Source organism: Dipodomys merriami, unplaced genomic scaffold (assembly GCF_024711535.1).
Source record: "Dipodomys merriami isolate MVZ:Mamm:240054 unplaced genomic scaffold, mDipMer1.0.p SCAF_19, whole genome shotgun sequence".
Taxonomy (NCBI): Eukaryota; Metazoa; Chordata; class Mammalia; order Rodentia; family Heteromyidae; genus Dipodomys; species Dipodomys merriami.
In genome coordinates, this window is record NW_027203270.1 from 11,360,554 (window position 1) to 11,380,704 (window position 20,151).

At 49.6% G+C, this 20,151-nt stretch overlaps 1 long non-coding RNA gene across 4 annotated transcripts in view; it reads left to right on the forward strand.

The window, feature by feature from the left end:
* LOC138830378 (uncharacterized) overlaps positions 1 to 11,531 on the forward strand; it is a 105,657-nt gene extending 94,126 nt beyond the window's left edge. For all 4 annotated transcript variants that reach the window (XR_011373015.1, XR_011373017.1, XR_011373014.1 and 1 more), the window contains 2 exons: positions 7,756 to 7,898; positions 11,184 to 11,531. This is a non-coding gene — a long non-coding RNA (uncharacterized lncRNA). The remainder of the gene's footprint in view (positions 1 to 7,755; positions 7,899 to 11,183) is intronic.
* Positions 11,532 to 20,151: the final 8,620 nt, after the last annotated feature.

Sequence of the window (20,151 nt, forward strand, 5' to 3'; positions counted from 1 at the left end):
CAAGCTCTGGTCTTGGCTTTGGTAGAGATGTGGGCAAGCCACGGGCTGCTCCCATTTGCCCCTGGTGCTACCCTCTGACCCAGACACTTCACAGCAAGGCATCATCTGTCATTCAGCTTGCCTCTAAGAGCCTTTAGTAGGCTCAGAACACATAGGTGAGCCAGAGGCTTAAAGGAATAATGGGTTTAGGGAAAAATAGAGCTGGGTTTTTTGGGGGGGCTTCCTCCTCCTCCTCTTCTTTTCAATTGTGGGGCTTGAACTCTGATCCTGGGTGCTGTCCCTGAGCTCTTTTGCTCAGGGCTAACACTCTACCACTTTGAGCCACAGTGCTACTTCTGGTTTTCTAGTGGTTAATTGGAGGAAAGAGTCTCATAGGGACTTTTCTGCCTGGGCTGGCTTTGAACCATGATCCTCAGATCTCAGCCTCCTGAGTAGCTAGGATTACAGGTGTGAGCCACCGGTACCCAGCTTTTTTGGCTTTCTTTTCTTTTCTCTCTTCTTTCCAGTGACTATCCACTCTGCCTCCTGGGTCAGAGCCTTGTCCCTACTTCTCCCTGGCCTGCTTGCCAATAATGTCTCATCTGAATTACCCTTACCCTGGCCCATGAAAGCTCTGTGTGTTGTGGTAGGCCATTACTCCAGGACCCAAGGGAATGGTCTGATCAAGGCCATGCTCCATTCACCCCTGCCATGGGTGTTCAGGGAGGCTCCCAACTAAGAAACAGCCAAGTAAGAGTCTCAACGGCCTCCACTGGAAGCCTGGGCTTTGCTGGGACCATGTTGGAAGATGTTCTAGATGATGGAGGTCAGCCTAAGATGTGCAGGAAAATGGTTCCCACAGATGTCCACCTCCTAACCCCCAGAGTTTCTGACTTGGTTGTCTTACTTGGTGAAATGGCCTTGGCAGGGAGACTATCCTGGATTATCCAGGTGGGCTCAATGTAATCCTTAGAAGAGAGGAACAGGAAGTTGGAGAGAGGAGGAGGCAACATGGCAAGATGAACCAAGATGAGCATGATGTGCCTACAAGCCAAGGAATGCTAGTAGCTGTCAAAGCGTGGAGCCTCCCTGGGCCCCCCCCCCCAGCAGGACCCTGCCCTACGGACACCTGGACCAGAGCCCCTCCCCCAGACTTGCTTCCTAAATCCTGACCTGTAGGTCAGAGCTAATAAGGGACCAGCACCCCCATCCTCACCATTGGGCAGAGGAAGCAGAGAGACCAGGTGACTTGCCAGGGCCACACAGCAAGTGCATGGCAGACCTGGGACTTACACCCTGGCCTGTCTAATTCCAGGACTGGGGTTTTCACTAATGAGGGTGAAGCAGAATGATCTAGGAGCATGGCTGCTGACATCTATTTCCAGCTCTGTCCAGTCTACCCCTGGATAATGCTCACGTCCATTCTTCCCTCCCTTCCTCCTTCCCCCCCCCTTTCACCCCCGCCCTCCTGGCTCTACCCAGAGCCAGGCCCTGGTAAACAGGAGAAAACCCTGCTTACAAGGACCACACCCCAGCCATCTCCACCCCTGACTGAGCAGCACAAGCACCTGGGGGCATCTACTTCCAATTTTGACACCTGGCCACACCACAGACTCCCCTGAGTCAGATTCTCCTAGGGTGGGGCCTGGGCTTGAATATTTCAAAATGACCCCTGAGGTGCAGTGGAGCCCCAGCTGCTCTAGAAGAAGTCTTTATGCCTGTCAGCGTATGAAACAAAAAGAACAATCAGTCAGCTCTGGTATTACGGAGCAGGGGGGTGGGGCGCACACTGCTAAGAAATAGGAAAACTTCACCAAAGAAGTGACTGAAGTGGGTTTTGAGGGGTACACAGGAGTTTCCCAAGACAAAGTTTAGCTGGAAGTAGTGGAAAGGTATACTTAGTACTTAAGAAAAAAAATGTATGGAAGCAGAATATAGTAGCTCAGTGAGAGTATGTGTGTAGATAATAGTGACATCCCCAGGAAGCAAATATTTAAGTGTACCTGAGGACTCAGGCCCATATGAGGCCAGGTCACTAGCAAGTCAACAGCCCCTCTAGAATTACCTTTCCTCAGAGCCCCGCTTTGGACCCTACCTAGATCACCACTGGTAGTTTCTCTGCACCTTCCCCTACATTTTTCCCCAATGCCACAACCCCCAGAGGAGGAACCTTGTACTCTGCTGGCATAGGAGGCCAGAGGGAAAGGAGCCAGGGCTCTCATCCAACCCCAGAGCCTGACCAATAGCAGGACACGTCCTGAGGGGCCTGGGCACCAGGAGGCCGTGATGGGTCACCCAGAGAACCTGAAAGACAGGGTGTCAATTCCAGCCCTGCCGCTAAGCTCTGGGTCCTGGCTTGGTACATAGTATCTCTGAGCCTTCATTTTCTTCTCTTTTGCAAAACGGAGCCTGCCCAGGAAGCCCAGCTCTCCTGTGTCTGCCTGATCTCACAGCATCTGGCTGCTTAAGCCACAGCCTGTTGAACCTTTACTAATCCAGACCAGGGGAACGGGCGTGGGGGTACCCCAAGGGGTAGAGTGCCTGCCTAGCAAAGCACACGGCCCTGCGTTCCCATCCCAGCACCGCAAGGAACAGCAGTGAAGAGTTTCTACTAATGCTTTCAAGACCATAGTGTTCAGTTTTATTACTTAAGTCAAGGTCAGGGGGCTGCAGCGTGCCCCTCCTTCCCCAAGCCTCAGTTTGCCCATCTGTGAAAGAGGGGGTCAGTTGTCCTGGGAACATCCAGCTGTATGTGGGCAGCCGTGGCCTCTCCCCTGCCACTGTTTGTAGGCCACAGCAGAAGCAGGCGTGTGTCGGCGCCTGCCAGCCAGAATTGCTCCCCACTGGATCTCGTGCAGAAGAGCCATTTTTTTTCCTTTGGGCAAAGCTGTGAGGCCCAGAGTCTGGAAGCTACTAGATCATTCTCTGCTTCCCTTCCTCCCTCCCCCCCAGGCAGGTGGGGTGATGGTAAGAACTAAGTCCTCTGTGATTCAGACTGAGAGAAGCAGAACCATGAACAGGGAGACCCCAACCTGAGAATCTCCTGTCACAGCAAAACCCGCTCTACCCCTGTTTCTGGCTCTCTGCACTCAAGAGGCTGTTTTCTTTCTATTTTTTTGTTTTGTTGTTGTTGTTCCTGGACATTTCCTAGAATAAAATTTGTGCCCACAGACTTGAGGGCACAGGTGAGGCAATGGAAGCCCAGAGAAATCAAGAAGCTTACCCCAAAGTCACTCAGGAAATGAAAACAGAGGAAGGATTTGCCCTCAGAACCACCTCAGCCCAAAACTCGCATCCTCCCCTCCATGCTGGTAACCGTGGCAAGCTCCCTAGAGGAGGAGCTGTTGCTTTCCAGATCTCCGAGAGCAGGTCAGGAGAACAGAATCACGTCAGGACTTCAAAAGAGGAAGTCTAAGAGTTTGGTGACCTGGGGCAGAGAAAGCGAAAGGGAAGACTTGGGAAGGCCCTGAGAAAGTATCTGTAGACACAGTTCCCACCTCTAGCGCTGGGGAAATTGGAGGGAATGGATGGGAGTTTCAGGATCCCATAGGGGGCAGAGGGGCAACTCGGGCCTAGAGGTGGGCTGCTGCCCAGCTCAGCAGTGAGATCCTGAAAAGCTAGGTGAAGGAAGCAGGAGGCTGGGACCAGCTCCCACTGCTGGAGCTGTGCTGATCAGAAGAGCAAACAGGAGATGACACACATTGCCACACTACCCCCAGCCCCCCCTCCCATCACCTACCAGTCCTCTCACAGCTGGTGCCAGGCAGAAGGCCAAGCCAGACACCCATGGGGCTCAGGAGGTTAAGATCTGAGGATCATAGTTCAAAGCCAGTCTGGGCAAGAAAGTCCATGAGACTCTTACTGCTGATTAACACCAAAAAGCCCTAAGAGGAGCTGTGACTCAAGTGGTAGAGCATCAGCTTTGAGCAAAAAGAGCTCAGGAACATCACCCAGGCCCTGAGTTCAAGCACCAGTAACAACACACACACACACACACACACACACACACACACACACACACACACACACACACACACACACACACACACACACACACACACACACACACACACACACACACACACACACACACACACACACACACACACACACACACACACACACACACACACACACACACACACACACACACACACACACGAGAGGCAAACAGAGTTGGTAAGGGCATCAAGTCAACTCAGGAAACAGATAAACAGTGATTACATCTTCTCCCTGTAAAGGTTCAGGTGACCCCAAGTCAAGATGCAACTCTGTTCCTCATCTCCTTTCTAGGCTCTTTTCCTTTTTTCTTTTTTGCCAGTTCTAGGGCTTGAACTCAGGGCCTGGGCACTGTCCCTGAACTTCATTTGCTCAAGGCTAGCGCTCTACCACTTGAGCCACCACGCCACTTGTGGCTTTTTCTGTGTATGTGGTACTGCCAGGGCCTCATGCATGCTAGGCAAGCACTCTACCACTGAGCCACCTTCCCAGCTCCCCTGGGCTCTTCCTTCAAGTGTAGTGCTGAGCTGCTGCAGAGCTGAGAGTCTAGGTTTTGACTCCATATCCTGTAGCTCCAGGGGCATGAACTGGACTGGCTCACCACAGTTGGTCAGGCAGTCTCCCCTGAGGACCACTGTCCACCCCCATCCCATCTGGGTCCCAGGAGAATCCTGCGGTTTCAGCGAGCCCAGACAGCTGAAGAGGGAGGCGCTGGCTCCTGGCCTGGGGCAGGGGCGTCTCCTGTCTGGCGCTTCCCCACAGTAGGTGGGTCTGCTCAGTAACAAAGGCCGGCTTGAGGGCTGAGGTGGGTGAGGAGGTGACTGTGCTGGGAACCCACCCCGTTCCCGGCACTTCAGGCCTGGTTTTTTGCTGGGTCAGACTTGCAGGCTTAGGGATCCTGTGTTCAGCAACCACCGGGCCCCAGAGGCCACTGGAAGTTGGAGACTTCTCTGTCGGCTTCTCCTGCCTCTTCACTTTCCTCTTCTGAAATTTGGACCTTAGTCACACTCTTGTTCTACTACTTTCTGACTGGGACACTGGCAAATGACTTGTACGGCTCATTAAATATAAGGCTCTTACAATTTTTTTAGCCTGTTAACCATAATCTCCCCTATCTGTGAGATATAGCTTTCATACATTGTACATTGTGCATACTATATATGAATATTATATATCATATATGTGATATATGTCATATTATAATATATATGTTTTAATGGATAATGTATAATATCACACATACAAATACACATATATGACATATCTCATCTATAATACATGTAACTGTATATACATATATAGCTACATATATATGTATACATATATATATATATAAATATTACATACATACATATTATAAGCCACACAATAACTGTTAAAAGTTTTGCATTAAACAGTCATGAATTTTATGTGCTTTTCTGAAGAAATGTGATCTCACTATGTTGGGGTGAAATGATCCTCCCACCTCAGTCTCCTGAGTAGCAGGGACTGTGGACATAGGCCACAGTACCAGGCTAGCCAGTCATCTTTAAAAAGTTAAAGGGAAATACTCTTTCTTATTTACCCCGTGCCATTGTTCCTTCTGGGGTCCTTTGTTCCTGTCTGAAATCTAAGCTTCCCTTAGGGTCAGGTCCTTTCCATCGGAACACCTCCTATTAGCAGTTCTTCTGTGCAGATCTGCTGGCAACAAATGCTCATTTCTGCTTCCCTGAATGGATATTTTCATTCATGCAAGGTATTTACACTGGGTATCCAATTCTGAGTTGGGGGGCATTTGTTTTTCTTTCAAGTGCTTTAAACAGTGTTCCTTTTTTAGGGTTGGAGGTGTGGCTCAGTTGGTAGAGCCAATGATGGAAAGCATCAGGTACAGAGTTCAAGTCCTGATGTTGGACCTAAAACATAGATGTTCCCTTCTTATGAAAATGCATTAGATATGGGGCTGGAAACAGTGGTAGAGTGCTTGCCTTGCATGCATGATGCCCTGGGTTTGATTCCTCAGCACCGCAAAAGCAGAAAAGGCTGGAAGTGGTGCTGTGGTTCAAGTGGAAGAACGATAGACTTGAGCAGACGAGCTCAGGGACAGCGCCCAGGCCCAGAGTTCAAGCCCCACAAAAAAGAAAAGAAAATGCAGACATATTGTCATTGTCCCCTGGATGAAATATTCTGCTTCCCCCGCTCTGATATTTTCAAAATTCTCTAGTTTGGGTAGACTGATGACATTCAGAGATGTGTCCTTTGTTCATGTCCTGCGCATGCCTGTGTGTCTCACCTCCTTCTGAGACTCCAGAGTGAGCACAGTAGAGCTGCAGGCGCAGAGCCTCTGCTCTGTTTGTCTCCAGTCCTTGTGTTCCGCATACTGGATACTTCCATTTGCATTTTCTAATCTCTCTGACCCTTCCTCTGTTCACTCCCCTTTTCTCTTCAGTAGACCCCACCTTGGTTTTGCCTACTTTAGATTGCACCCAGTGTTTCTACCCCAGCTTGTTGTTGTTTTGTTTTGCTTTTCATCTTTGTCCAGAGCTCCTAACTGTTATTTGTGGTCTAGGAGGAGGGCAGTGTCTGCCACTCCAGCAGACAGAGCCCGGGGCAGGTTACCCCGCAACTCCAGTGACTCATTTAGATGGTAATAATGACAGCATCCGTCTCCTACATTGCATCTATCCAATATTGAACACACAGCAGGTCCATGCCTTGTCCTGTCTCCATTTCTAGATTCTGCTTCTACCCTTCTGTCCCCACCAGAGAAAACTAGGGCACAGTCTGGGTGAAATCCCAGAGCTTGGAACGGAGGAGGCAGGCTGAACGAGTTAGGGCATTCCAAATGGGTGCCCAAACCCATTCACGCTGGGTTGAATCAAAGGGGAATTTTCGGAAGTGGGGCCAGCTGCAGGTGCAGCATACTGGCCTGCTGAATTCCTGCCTTCTTCCTCTGCTTGAGGTCCATTTTTCAGGCAGTAGCTGCAGAAAGAAGAGCAGACAGAGGGAGGAGTGCAGAGAACAGGGTGGTGAGAGGCGTGGGGGGGAGAGAGGGCAAGGGCTGATGGCAGGGCTGGTGAGAGGCGTGGGCTTGTGCCCATCTGTGGTGGGAGAGCAGCCTGCTCCGATCTGTGTGTTGAAAGTGTGGTTGTGGCAATGGTAGAGTGTGGAGGCCGAGATTCAAAAGCAGATACGTTGAAGCCATCACAGGTCCCCAGGCAAGAAGGGGGTGGGAGGGACATCTACATGATGGACAGCTCTGGCCTTCCCCTCCCCTTGCGGGTCTTCAATGGACTGAAAATGCTTCAATGGACTGAAAAATAACTGACTGGCAAGTTATAAATAAGTAATAGCAAGTGTCGGTCATGACACTTGAACTCTGAGCCTGGGCGCTGTCCCTCAGCTCTTCAGCTCAAGGAGAGCGCTCTACCACTTGATCCATAGGTCCACTTCTGGCTCTTTAGTGGTTAACTGGAGATGAAAGTCTCATGGATTTTTGTTGCCCAGGCTGGCTTTGAGCCGTGATCTTTAGATCTCATCCTCCTGAATAACTACGCTTACAGGTATGAGCCACTTGCACTGGACTAGCAGGCAAATTTGAAAGTGTGGAATCTATGAACAGCGAGGACTAATTTTACGTCATTATATAGCCAGATGTGATTGTGATTAAAAGCATAGCATTATGTATGATATGTTCCCATATGTATTTTATGTTTACAAAACTTTAGCCATGGAGGGTTTGGGGGAATTCTATTAACATGTCACTTGCTGTGACCATTGTCTCATTATTCAAACCTACAGCAAGTCTGGGCTTGAGAGCAAACACTGTGGCCTTCATCATCACCATCTCCACAGGCAGGAAGACACAGAGCTGGCTGATCCAGTGTACAGCAGCAAGCCCAATCTCAAGGGTTGTTGTTAAGAATGAGTACGTCTAAGAATGGGTAAGTCTAAGCCACCTTGGCTCCTTGGAGGGCATGAATAGCTAGGCCTAGTACAGTGGCTCATACCTATAACCCCAGATATGCAGGAGACGGAGATCAGGAAGCTCATGATTTGAGACCAGCTTAGGCAGAAAGTTACCAAGATCCCACCTGAGCAACAAGAAATTGGGCACGGTGATACAAGCCTGTAATCCCACCTACGTAGGAGACAAAGGAAGGAGGATTGTAGTCCAAGGCCAACTCTGAGCAAAAATGTGAGACCCTGTCTAAAGAAGGGCTGAGGTTGTACCTCCGTGGTAGAAATGTTAGCACATCAAATGCTGATTCCTGGGCTCAAAACTATACACACACACAAAATTTTGTTAAAAAAGAATAAAGAGGAAAAAAAGCACACAAACTATAGAGGAAAGAGCAGTACTTTCTTGTGAAATCTGTTCTAAATGTGAATTCAATTCTGCTACAATTCACCCAGTGAAGGTTTGGAAATTTGCTCCCCCCCCCCCCCCCCCCGGCCCGCATGCTGCTCCAAGTCCAATGGGCCGCAGTGAGAACAGGAAGTTGGAGAGGGGACGTCTGTCTGAATCTTGTTCTGGTATTTTCCATCCTAGTGGAGGTAGCTCTGCACCCCCATACTGCTGGGCTAAGACAAGGGGCCCTGGGCTGTCATGAGGTGGCTTGGGTGAGAAAGGCTCTCGGTACATACTAGAAAATACAAACAGTCCGCTGATAAGGGGACAATGAATCCATTCACAGGATGTAAGCCTGGCAGACTTCCTGGAAGAGGAGGAAGCCGAGGCTGGGCTTGGAGCCTTGTCATCGTGGGGGATTAGTGAGTCTGAAGGAGGATAGAACAGTAGGATTAAGCCACACCAGTGAACGCTGGCCTTCTCCCAGCTCTAGTCTTGTTCAAAAGGCACAAGGTACAGACAGCTCTGGTTTTGACAACTTTGAGGGAATGGCTTTTATTGAGCGATCATGCACCCCAGCTTTTTGGCAAGAAGTGACTCAGTGAGTGGCAGGCCCAAGGGCAAGGAACCACAGGCTGCGGGTTCAGCAGGGATGTACTGTCTGCGCTGGGCATGCTGGGAAGGGAGGGGGAGGGAGCCAGCCTTGTTGGTGCACTGTGTGGCTTTAGGCCAGGTGAGGTTTCTAGGTGGGGGTAAGCAGGAGCTCAGAGGGGCTCTGTGCCATGCCCAGGGGCAGTGTCCTACTGAGGGCATTCCAAGAAGCAACCTGCTTTCCCCGGGAGGCCAGGGTGTCCACAGCCCAGTGGCTGCTGGGTAACACAGGAGGGCAGTACATGCTTAATTAGCATGCCTAGCACACAAGGCCCCCATGTGCAAGTTCAAGTCCCAACATTGCCCAGAAAACCTCCATGAAAGGAATGAATTCCTATTGGACCACTGAGAGACCCAGCCTTGCTGACTCAACCAGGCTCTTTGGTGAACACAGTCCAAGAGCACAGTTCAAGGCCAGTGTAGGCAAAACATTGGACAGACCAAATCTTTCCCAGCAAGCCAGGCGTTCTGCTCCCTGCCTGTCCTCCTAACTAGGTGGGAGGCAAAGTCAGGTAGTTCCTAGACAAAAATGTCTGACCTTATTTAAAAAAAAAAAAAAGACTAAAGTAAGAAGGGCTGGTGGCATGGCTCAAGTGGTTGAGCACCTGTGTAGTAAGTGCTAGGTTCTGGGTTCAAACCCCAGTGCCACAAACCAAAAACCAGAAATCACCTCTAACTGACCCCTCTCCTGGACTTAATGGTTCTGGATGCCATTCATGGGTTCCAGGATGTCAGGTGGATGGCCGGAGTGCCCCCACAGCCCTGCCCCATGGCACTGCCCCGTCCTATGAGAGGGCTTTTGTTGAGTCTCACTTTTGAGGAAGTTCCCATTCTGGCACCCAGGTACTGGGCCAGGCAGCTGGGACGCAGCTTGGAAGCTGTTTCTGGAAATCCCAGGTAAAGTGCACCAGCCAGATTGAGTCTGGTGGGGGCCTGACTCTCCGGGGGAGGGGGGGATACCTTTTTGCTGTGCGTCCCACAAGGCAGAAGGAAGGGGTGATGGATTTTTGTGTTTTTTTTTGGGGGGGGTCAGTTGTGAGACTTGAACTCAGGGCCTAGGCTCTATCACTGAGCTCTTTTGCTTAAGGTTAGTACTCTACCACTTTGAGCCACAGGGCCACTTCTGGTTTTCTTGTGGTTAACTGGAGATTAACACCCTTTTCTTCCCCAGGCTGGCTTTGAATCGTGATGCTCAGATCTCAGCCTCCCGAGTAGCTAGGATCACAGGCATGAGTTGCCAGCGCCTAGTATACATGTTCTTTATATATTGCAGGCACTATTCCTTTGGTAACTTTATCTGTTGCAAATACCAGCCCCCTGAGGAGGCTGAGAAGCAGCTGAGATAGGAATTATAAATGGAGTCTGTGCTAGGAAGTACCTGGCTGCCAGACCAGGGAGTCAGGAAGGAGAGACCTGGCCAGGGAGACTCAGGTTGCTGGAGAGACTGGGATGGAGGCAGGAGGGAGCCTGCTGGGAGCTCTTTGGTACAGACTGTGAGCTGCGGTGGACCAGGGCATTCCTCAGCCCTGGCAGCCTGCCAGTTGCCCTGTACAAGGATCAAAGACCGGGGGGGGGGGGGTGGCAGGTCTGTGCTCCTGGCTCAAGAATTGTGTCTATCCTAGAAGTGTCCCATCAAAGTGGACCCAGGTGACCCGAGCCAACGCCCTCGGGGCTGAGGGGGGGAGGCGCCTGTGGACACAGCCGATCCCCCACCCCTCTCCAAATAAATGCCAGTCCGCTCCTCAGGAGCAGGTAATTTAAGGCATTCAACCTGTAATTCCGAGACTCTGTTCCCAGGCCCAGCTAGATGGAGGGCCAATCACACCAGCTCTGTGCTGCCTCTTCCTGTGGCCCGGCAGGGTGTGCGGGGCGGGGTGCGGGAGTGGGGTCTCCTCCTTCATCAGAGTGGGCCGTGCACACATTGTGGAAGGTAGGAGAAGTGTTAGAACACGTCTCCAGGAGCCCCAGGGATCTGTCTAATAATACCACTTCAGGTACAAATAGCTGTGTGTGTGTGTGTGTGTGTGTGTGTGTGTGTGTGTGTGTGTGTGTGTGTGTGTGTGTGTGTGTGTGTGTGTGTGTGTGTGTGTGTGTGTGTGTGTGTGTGTGTGTGTGTGTGTGTGTGTGTGTGTGTGTGTGTGTGTGTACATGTGTGTATGTATGTGTTTCTGAGATTTGAGCCACTTGAACCATAGTCTCCCTTTTGCCTCAATTATTTTTCAAATAGGTTCTCGAATGTTCGCCCAGGCTGGATTGGATCACAGTCTTCCTATATCTACATCCCTGGTAGCTGGAATCACAGATGCACACCATTAGGCTCAGCTTATTTGTTGTGATGGGCTCTTGCTAATTCCTCCCCCCCCCCCAAGCTAGCCTCAAACCACAATCCTCTCAATCTCTGCCTCCAAACTAGCTGTTTGGATTACAGGCCTGTACCACCACTGTGCCTGGCTCACATCATTTTTCTATTAACCAGCCTAATTTTTCCCCCCATTCACCGACAAGGATGCTCTGAGTGACTTGCAGACCCTTTGCTGAAATGCAGAGGTAGCAGAATAAAAAGGTTGTGGAATGCTTAGTTTTTGGGTGTGTTTTCCAGACAGGCCCCTGTTCTAAGCCCTTCATATTTAATTCAACTTCTAGCTCAACACAAGTGTCTGAAATATGTGATATCTGGGGAAACTGAGGCCAGCAAGGCCAAGCAGCTGACTGACAGTCCTTTAGTGTGATCAGATCGGGATCTGAACCCCAGCAATCTGCGCTGTGGACCACAGCATGTTGTCCTATTGTAGCAGGGGAAGCTGGGGGAGCAGAGAAGCAAAATGGTCTTTGTAGCAAGATGAGCCCCTTCCCATAGCTTAGTCCACTCCTTCCCCTCTCCACAGCTTAGCATGCTCCCTTCCAGGCAACAGTAGGCCCATGTAGTAAAAGCAGTACATAATCAACTTCCAACCCCCTTTACCTTGGGATAGCACTTCTCTTGGGCAGCTACCACCATATAAGGCAACAAGAGCCCCTTAGAGTGACCTTCAGGTCTGGACAGCTGCAGGACCCTTATCTACTAGTTGCACAGCAGCCATAAATCCTAGTCTGCCATGATGAAGCCCCTGGCCCACACGTCCACACCAGGGTCTCTGCCTCCTAGCCCCTTCTAGCCTCTCCTAAAACCCCTAGGTTATATAGGTCACCCCAGACAATAGCCGGCGGCTTCTTCTCATTCCTCCCTTGTGAGAAGGAGTCTTGCTGGCTCCTTTCCCAGCAATAAACCTTTCTTTGTTCTCCGTACCTGGATGTCTGCATGGTTCTCTGGCAAAGTCTAACTAATCTTAATTTGCTAACAGTCATGCTTACCAAATGTGCATCTTTGGGCTGGGAAGGTGGCTCAGTGGTAGAGCGCTAGCCTTGAGCTGAAGAGCTGAGGGACAGCGCCCAGGCCCAGACTTCAGGCCCCACGACCGGACCAAAAAACAAAAACAAAAAACAACCCCCCCCCCCAAAAAAAAAACAAACCAAATGTGCATCTTCATCTGCTCACCAGGTTTGCAGAGCACTTCCTGTCCAGGCAGGGTGCTACAAGTAGGGGTGGGGGTGGGGTGGGACTTCATCCCAGAGTCTCCTGGTCAACCAGCCAGAGCGACTGGGGATGGAGCTTGTCACGGAAGCTGCTCGCCTCATGGCAGCCAGAGAGCAGAGAGGGGGGGAGGGAGAGAGGGGGAGAGGGAGAGGGAGGGCTGGGGAGAGAGGGAGAGAGGGAGAGAGAAGGAGGGAGGGGAGCAAGTACACAGGGGAGAGAGAGTGAGTGAGTGCAGGGACAAAAGCCCTTCAAGACAGGACCCCAGTCCCTCACTTTCTTCAAACAGGCCCTGCCTCCTCCCAGTAGTGCTGTCCATTATGAATCCAGCACTGTAGGAATTAAGACCCCCTAGGGGGTCTGCAGAAGCATTCCCAATTTGTTTACACCCCGCTTGGGGTTTGCCACAGTGAGTTGACTGGTCCTTCCTTCTATGTTACCATTGCTAGGCTTTGCCTAGCCGCCTGCACTCTCATAACCGCCTTGGCCAGTCTGATCACAAGTGCAAGCCTTTATAACTTCTTTATCTGGGCCTTTGCCTCCTCCCTGAGACCTGCCTGCCTTCGTTGGAAGATGGAAGAAAATCCAAGCTGAGTGTTCTGCGTTCTCCACATCATCTGTTTACATTACACCCTAATCCCCGAACCCTGGCTTACCCTGGGCTTTTTTTCTTTTTTCTTTTTTTTTCCCCTCTGAATAGACCTTTAAAAATTCCTTGTGTTTTCTTTAGCACATTTCTCAAGCCTCAGCTCATTCTGGTTTAATTTATCTTTCCTAACACTGTTCTTGAATATTTATTTAGAAGTTATTTTATTGAGGAAAAAAAGAGAAAATGACAGATATCTGAGATAAATTTCGCTTATAATTGTGTAAACTAGCCAAACTAAAGATTGTTCCCACGACTCCTCATTCTGGTTCATATGCATATTTTATTTTTAAACATTGGCATTATCATCATCATCATCATCATCATCATCATCATCATCATCATCATCATCATCATCATTTTGTTGGTCCTTGGGCTTGAACTCTGGGCATGGACATTGTCCCTGAGTCTCTTTGTGCTCAAGGCTAGCACTCTACCACTTCAGCCACAATTCTCTTCTGGCTTTTTCTGAGTAGTTTACTGGAGGTAAGAGTCCCACAGATTTTCTTGCCCAATCTGGCTTTGAACTGCGATCTTCAGGTCTCAGCCTCCTGAGTCACTAGGATTACAGGCGTGAGCCACTGGTGCCTGGCTTGGCCGCATTATATGTAACAAACTTTTAAATATTTTTTTGAAATGTAACACAGACAGACAGAGAAAAAGCCAAAACCTTCACTCCAGTGGATCAGCATAAAGTAAATGACAGCTTACCAAAGTCTCTTCCTGATTGACCAAGGGCAAGAAAATAATGACTTCCCCTCCCCTTCCTTTCCCTTCCGCTACTCTTCTTCTTTTCTTTCCTCTCCCCTCCCATTACCCCCCCTTCCTCTCCTCTTTTCCCTGCCCCTTCCCCTCTTATTTTCCTCTTCCCTTCCCTTCTCTTTCCTTCCCTTCCTCTGCCCTCATTCCTCCCTCTCCCTTCCCCTCCTTTCTTTCCATGTAACCTCAATCTTATATCGTTTTGTTCCCATTTAGGGGTGTGTGTCTGTGTGTGTGTGTGTCTGTGTGTGTGTGTGTCTGTGTGTGTGTGTGTGTTTGTGTGCATGTGTGTGTGTGTGTGTCTGTCCGTCTGTCTGTGTGTCTGTTTGCTATTGTCTTGAAACAAGGTTTTGCTATTTAGCTCAGGCTGGCCTTGAACTCTCAGTCCTCCTGCCTCAGCCTCCCAAATCCTAGGATTAGAGGCCTGTGCCACCACACCCAGCTCCCTGTAACCACAATGCCGTGCTGACCTCTTCCTGGCTGTTGTCTCAGCTTTATCCACTAAGCATGTGCCCTTTAGCACTAGCGTGGTTTTGCCTGGTTCTGAGCCTGCAGTAATGGAATGTTAAGTATGGACTCTTCAGTGCTGGCTTCTGTTCCACAGGATGTTGTGATGTCATCGGTTTGCTGCATGTGGCTGGAGTTGACTCACTGTCTAAACATACCAAATGTATTTGTCCATCCCCTTGCTGATGGCCACTGGCTCTAGTCTGGAGCTTTTATGCTGTGGGGGCCTTCTGGGCCTTCTGTGTCTCTCAGGGCCATGTGCACAGATTTCTACTGCGCATGTGCCTAGAGTCAACTTGGGCTGAGGCTGTGTATATGTCCTGTGTTAGCGTAGAGCACCAGATGGCTTCCAGGGTGTACTTTCACTAGCAGCCTAGGAAAACCACCATTGCGCCATGTCCTTGCCAACACTTAGTATTGCCACTCTAGCCATTTTGGTGAGTGTGGAATTGTATCACATTGCGTTTTATTTTACATTGCCTTGATCAACAATCAAGTTGAGCATCTTTTCATTTGTTTATTGGCCATGTTAAATGTGTTACCAGATAATAATTATACACAGTGAGTTTATTGTGATTTTGGGGCACTGTCCCTGTGTTCTTCAGCTCAAGGTGAGCGCTCTACCACTTGAGCCACAGCGCCACTTCCGGTTTTCTAGTGGTTTATTGGAGATAAGAGTCTCATGGACTTTCCTGCCCGGGGCTGGCTTTGAACAGCGATCCTCAGATCTCAGCCTCCTCAGTAGCTAGGATTACAGGCGTGAGCCACCGGCGCCTGGCTATTGTGATATTTCTTTATATATGCTTTGATCAGATCCAGCCTCTGTTGCTCATTCTTTCCTCTTCTGTATTTTAAGCTTTAACTTTAACAGGTTGCATTATTCTATTTTCATAATGTGTATAAAGTTCTCCGGTCATAATCACCCACCATCACTCTCTCCGGGTCCCCTATCAATCTGTCTCTGTGTTCCATTCACACCATTTGAGGGGGAAAGTCAAGCTTTTGTGCAGGAGAGGTAACGTATGAAATTTGTCTTTCTCAGTCTAGCTTATTTACTTCTCTTAACACGATCTCCAGTTCCATACATTTTTCTTGCAGACGGCACAATTCCCTTCTTATTTATGGCTGAATAATACTCCAGGGGGCACACCTGCCACCTTTATCCATCCATCTATGGGTGAGCATCTAAGCTGGCCCATGGCTCAGCTATTGAGGATGGTTGTTGCTATAAACAGAGGGGTGCAGAACCCCCAGAGTGGCAAGGCAGGGGGATGAGTGGTTCTGTTGTTAGTTTCTTGAGGAGCCTCCATCCTGACTTCCACTGTGCCTGTGCTTGTTTACCTTCCCAGTAGTCATACTTTCCCACACCTCTCCACAACACTGCTGTCTTCTACATGGCTGCCATTCTGACCGGGGTGAGATGGAACCCCAGTACGTACATTTCCCTTATGGCTGAGGATATCAAACACATCATCATGTATTTAGGAGCCATCTGTATTGCTGCAGAAGTGTCTGTTTAATTCATTTGCACATTTATTGAATAGTCTATTTGTTCTTTTGATGTTTAATTTTTGGAGCTCTCTCTCTATATATATTCTGGATATGAATCCTTAATCTGATGACTAGGTGACATTAAATGTTCTCCCATTCTGTGGTTCTCTCTTCCTTCTGGTTGATTGTTTGCTTTGATGTGCAGACGCTTTTTAAAATTGATACAATCCGGTCTGCCAGCTCTTGTTTTCCCCACCTAGGAAGTCCGAGTCCCATTCAGAAAGTCATCACCTCTGCCTGTCCCTTCAAGTGTTTTGGCCTGTGTTTTTCTGTAGTAGGTTCAAAGCTTCAGATCTTAAATTCAGGTCTTTGATCCCTTTTGAATTAATTTTTGCACAGGGGAGAGGCAGGGATCTGCTTTCAGTCTTCTCCAAATGTATGTCCAGTTTTCTGGGCACCGCTTGTTGAAAATATTGACTTTTCTCCACTGATTGTTTTTGGCACCTCTGACAAAAACTAGATGGTTGTAGGCGTGTGAGCTTACTCGGGATGTTCTAGTCTGCTCCGTTGGTTGTTGGGTCTGTTTTTGTTCTTGTGTCTCCGTTCTGTAGTTTGAAGTCAGGTATTTGTGCTCTGAATTGCTTTGGCTCTTTGGGACCTTTTGGGTTTCCCATATACATTTCAGGATTGAGTTTTCTGTTTTTAAAAAAAATTTTTTTTTTGGTCGGTCATGGGGCTTGAACTCTGGGCTTAGGCGCTGTCCCTGCGCTCTTCAGCTCAAGGCGAGCGCTCTACCTCTTGAGACACAGTGCCACTTCTGGTTTTCTAGTGGTTTATTGGAGATAAGAGTCTCACGGACTTTCCTGCCCAGGCTGGCTTGGAACCAAGATCTTCAGATCTCAGCCTCCTGAGTAGCTAGGATTACAGGTGTGAGCCACTGGCACCTGGCTTGATTTTTCTGTTTTTTTATAAAGCCAAGAAGTTGGCAGCATGGAGCTGGTATGGTAGAGTGATGTCATGGAGTTGTTAGAGATAAAGGCTCCCTCCGGCGCCATGCCATGTCACTTGTAGAATACTTGACCTTTGTCTTTGTGGCCCAATATGGTTACCAGAGCTCTAGCCATTGCATCTGTATTGCAGGTGGTAGGAGAAGGAATGGATTTTCTTTTCAGGAGAATTACCAGAAGTCACATATAATAAGGTGGGAGGGAGGGAGGACAAGGGGAGGACAAGGGACAGCAGAGATGTAGAGCTTGCCAGCGTGCGTCCTACTCCTTGGTGGACCTGGGCCTGGGGACAAGGCAGAGGCAGGGCTTGGTCTCCGCTCACTGAGAGCAGGTTGTGACCTGAGGTCAAGGTGGAGGCCAGTGCTTGGCAAGGAAAGTTGAGACCTTCCACACCGGGAAGGCAAGGCCATGGTCAGAGCTGGATGATGAATGGCAGTCACTAGAACAGAAAGAGGATTACTGCCCCTTACTGGAGAGCCAGGGCCAAGCTGCCGGGCAGTGGAGGCTCTGTGCTCCACAGCCGGCTCGCTGACCAGCGTGACACCAAAGGAACCCGCAGTTTGTTTGTTTATGTCAGTCATGGGGCTGGAACTTAGGGCCTAGGTGTTGTCTCTGAGCTCTTTTGTGCAAGGCTAGTGCTCTCCCGAGCTCCACTTCCGGGGTTTGAGTGGGTAATTGGAGGTGAGAGTCTCATGGGGACTTTTCTGCCAGGGCTGGCTTTGAACTACGATGCCACCTAGATGCATTGTTTGCTTTTGTGGTCCTGGGGTTTGATCTCAGGGCCTTGAGCTTGCTAGGCAGGTGCTCTACTGTTGGAGCCAAGCCCCCAGCCCTTTGGGGCCTTCATTGTTTTTCTTTTTTTCTTTTTTTTTGGGGGGGGTCTGGTCGTGGGGCCTGAACTCTGGGCCTGGGCGCTGTCCCTCAGCTCTTCAGCTCAAGGCTAGCGCTCTACCACTTGAGCCACAGCGCCACTTCCGGCTTTTTCTTTTTGCTTATGTGGTGCTGAGGAATCGAACCCAGGACCTCAAGCATGTAAGGCAAGCACTCTACTGCTGAGCCACCTTCCCAGCCCCGCCTTTATTGTTTTTCAACTAGGATCTCACATTTATGCCCAAACCATCCTGGACTGTGATCCTCCTATGTATACCTCCCATGTAGCTGGGAGAGGCAGAGGTGGGAGGAGAGAATGACCTATAGGACTCACTGTCTGTCCTACTAGGTGAAGAGTTGGGGAGGCTTCCTGTTCCCCTGGGCCTGTCCTCCCTCCCCCCCCCCCCAACTCAATTCCAGAAACTACCTTCCAGCTCAGGAAAAGCTAGATGGCTGCCTCCTGAAAGGCTATGTGGGGGGGGGGGAGGAAGGAGGAGGGCTCTGAGGATGGGCCCCTTGCACCAGCCGCCCCCCCCACGTCCCCCCTTCCCACCCCACATGAGTCACACTGCCTAGCAGCCAGCAGAGGAGCGGCTGTGTTCCTTTCTCCCTCTTTAGAGTGCCCATGTTTTCACTAAATGCCACGGCTGCACGGAAGGGAGGGGCAGGCGCTCCTGGCTCTCGGCCGCCTCTCTGGAGACGGTCATTTGAGGGAGCACTTATCATTTTTAGTTTTATAATCAAATGACTCAGCATCTCTTAGGATGCTTGGAGAGAGCACGGCTCATGCTCCAGAAGGAGAAAGACAAAGGGAGGGATGCTAAGAAGCAGGGTGGAGCTCAGGCACGTGCTTTTTGCCCATGCTGAGGGGTCCCTGCCTCCATCCTCATCCTATCAGGGAGCAGGGACTAAAGCACACATACAATAACCCTGTCCAGGCTCTTCCAGCTCATGCACTTCCTCTCCCATAGAAGAGATTCCCACCCACAGCACACAGAGAAACTTCCACGATGGCTGCCTGCAGGACTCTCAACACCCTTTCTTGGGAAAACTGTCAGTTGGCATCAGGGGCCTTCCACTTGCTTGTTCATCTCCATATCATGCAGGAGGTAGCCCCAGCCCCTGGCTCTTGTCTGTTGGGTTTGTGATTTATGTTAATACATGAGCCAGCAGCCTCTTATCTGCACCCAGGACAGACATCAATAATCAATCAATGCATTCTTCAATCAATCAACTCTCCTGTTTAGGCTGATCACAGATCTGAGTCCCCCTGCAGCCACCACGAATCAATCAGACTGAGGCATGGGACAGAAAGCATATTCCCAGTGGCCAACACCACCTTCTATGTTTTACTTGCGTGGAGGCAGGACCTAGAAATGCCTCCCAGTGACATAGTGACAGCCCAGCAAGTACTCTGGACTCCTGGTCCCTGTGGAGTCAGGTGCTCCCCACTGGCTCCTGGATGAGGGTCATGATGATTAGGGCTGTGATCTAACTGGACATGGGTTTTTTTTTTAAAGATCATTTTGATAAATATTATTTTATATGATCGCATGCACATAGGCATTGCTCCTTTGTGTTACTCTCTTGAGAGTATCCTCCTTTGGTCTCACTGGGTGTGAATGTCTAGAGTTCTATATAATTTATTGTGTTCCAGTATTTTATATCTAGCTTCTGCATATGAGAGAAAAAAGGTACCATTTGTCTGTCTGAGCTTGGCTTAACTCATTTAACATGATCTAGGTCCATCAATTTCATAGGGGGGCTTTTAAAGGTCAGCTGGGCACTGGTGGCTCTTACTTGTAACCCTGCTTAATCAGGAAGCTAAGATTTGAGGATTGCACTTTGAGGCCAGCTCGGGCAGAAAAGTTCTGAGACTCTTCAATTATCTGCAAAAAGCTCGAAGTGAAGCTATGGCTTAAGTGGTAGAGTGCCAGCCTTGAACAAAAAAGCCATGCAAGAGCACAAGGTCCTGGGTTCAAGTCCAAGATCTGGCACATGAATAAATGAGTGAATGAATGAATGAACTAACAAATGAAGCTTTAATTCCCTCTGATGCACAGACAGGCTTGAAAAGTCTCAGGTTTGCTATGTCTGTCAACAGTAACGATCGCATGTCCCTGATAAGGAACACCAAGTGACCCGGGGACCCTTGGTAAATACGCGCTATATACTTGTAAATGCAGATGTCTAACTCCCAGTCTGATTCTGATCATGGGGGAGGATGGGCAGTGTTTCTACACAATCTCAGTGAGGCTTGAGTTGGGAGCACCAAGCTTCGGGTACCTGGGCTGTGTATCAGGAAGTGTCGTGAAACTGTCTGTCCATGTACCAGGCACTTGCC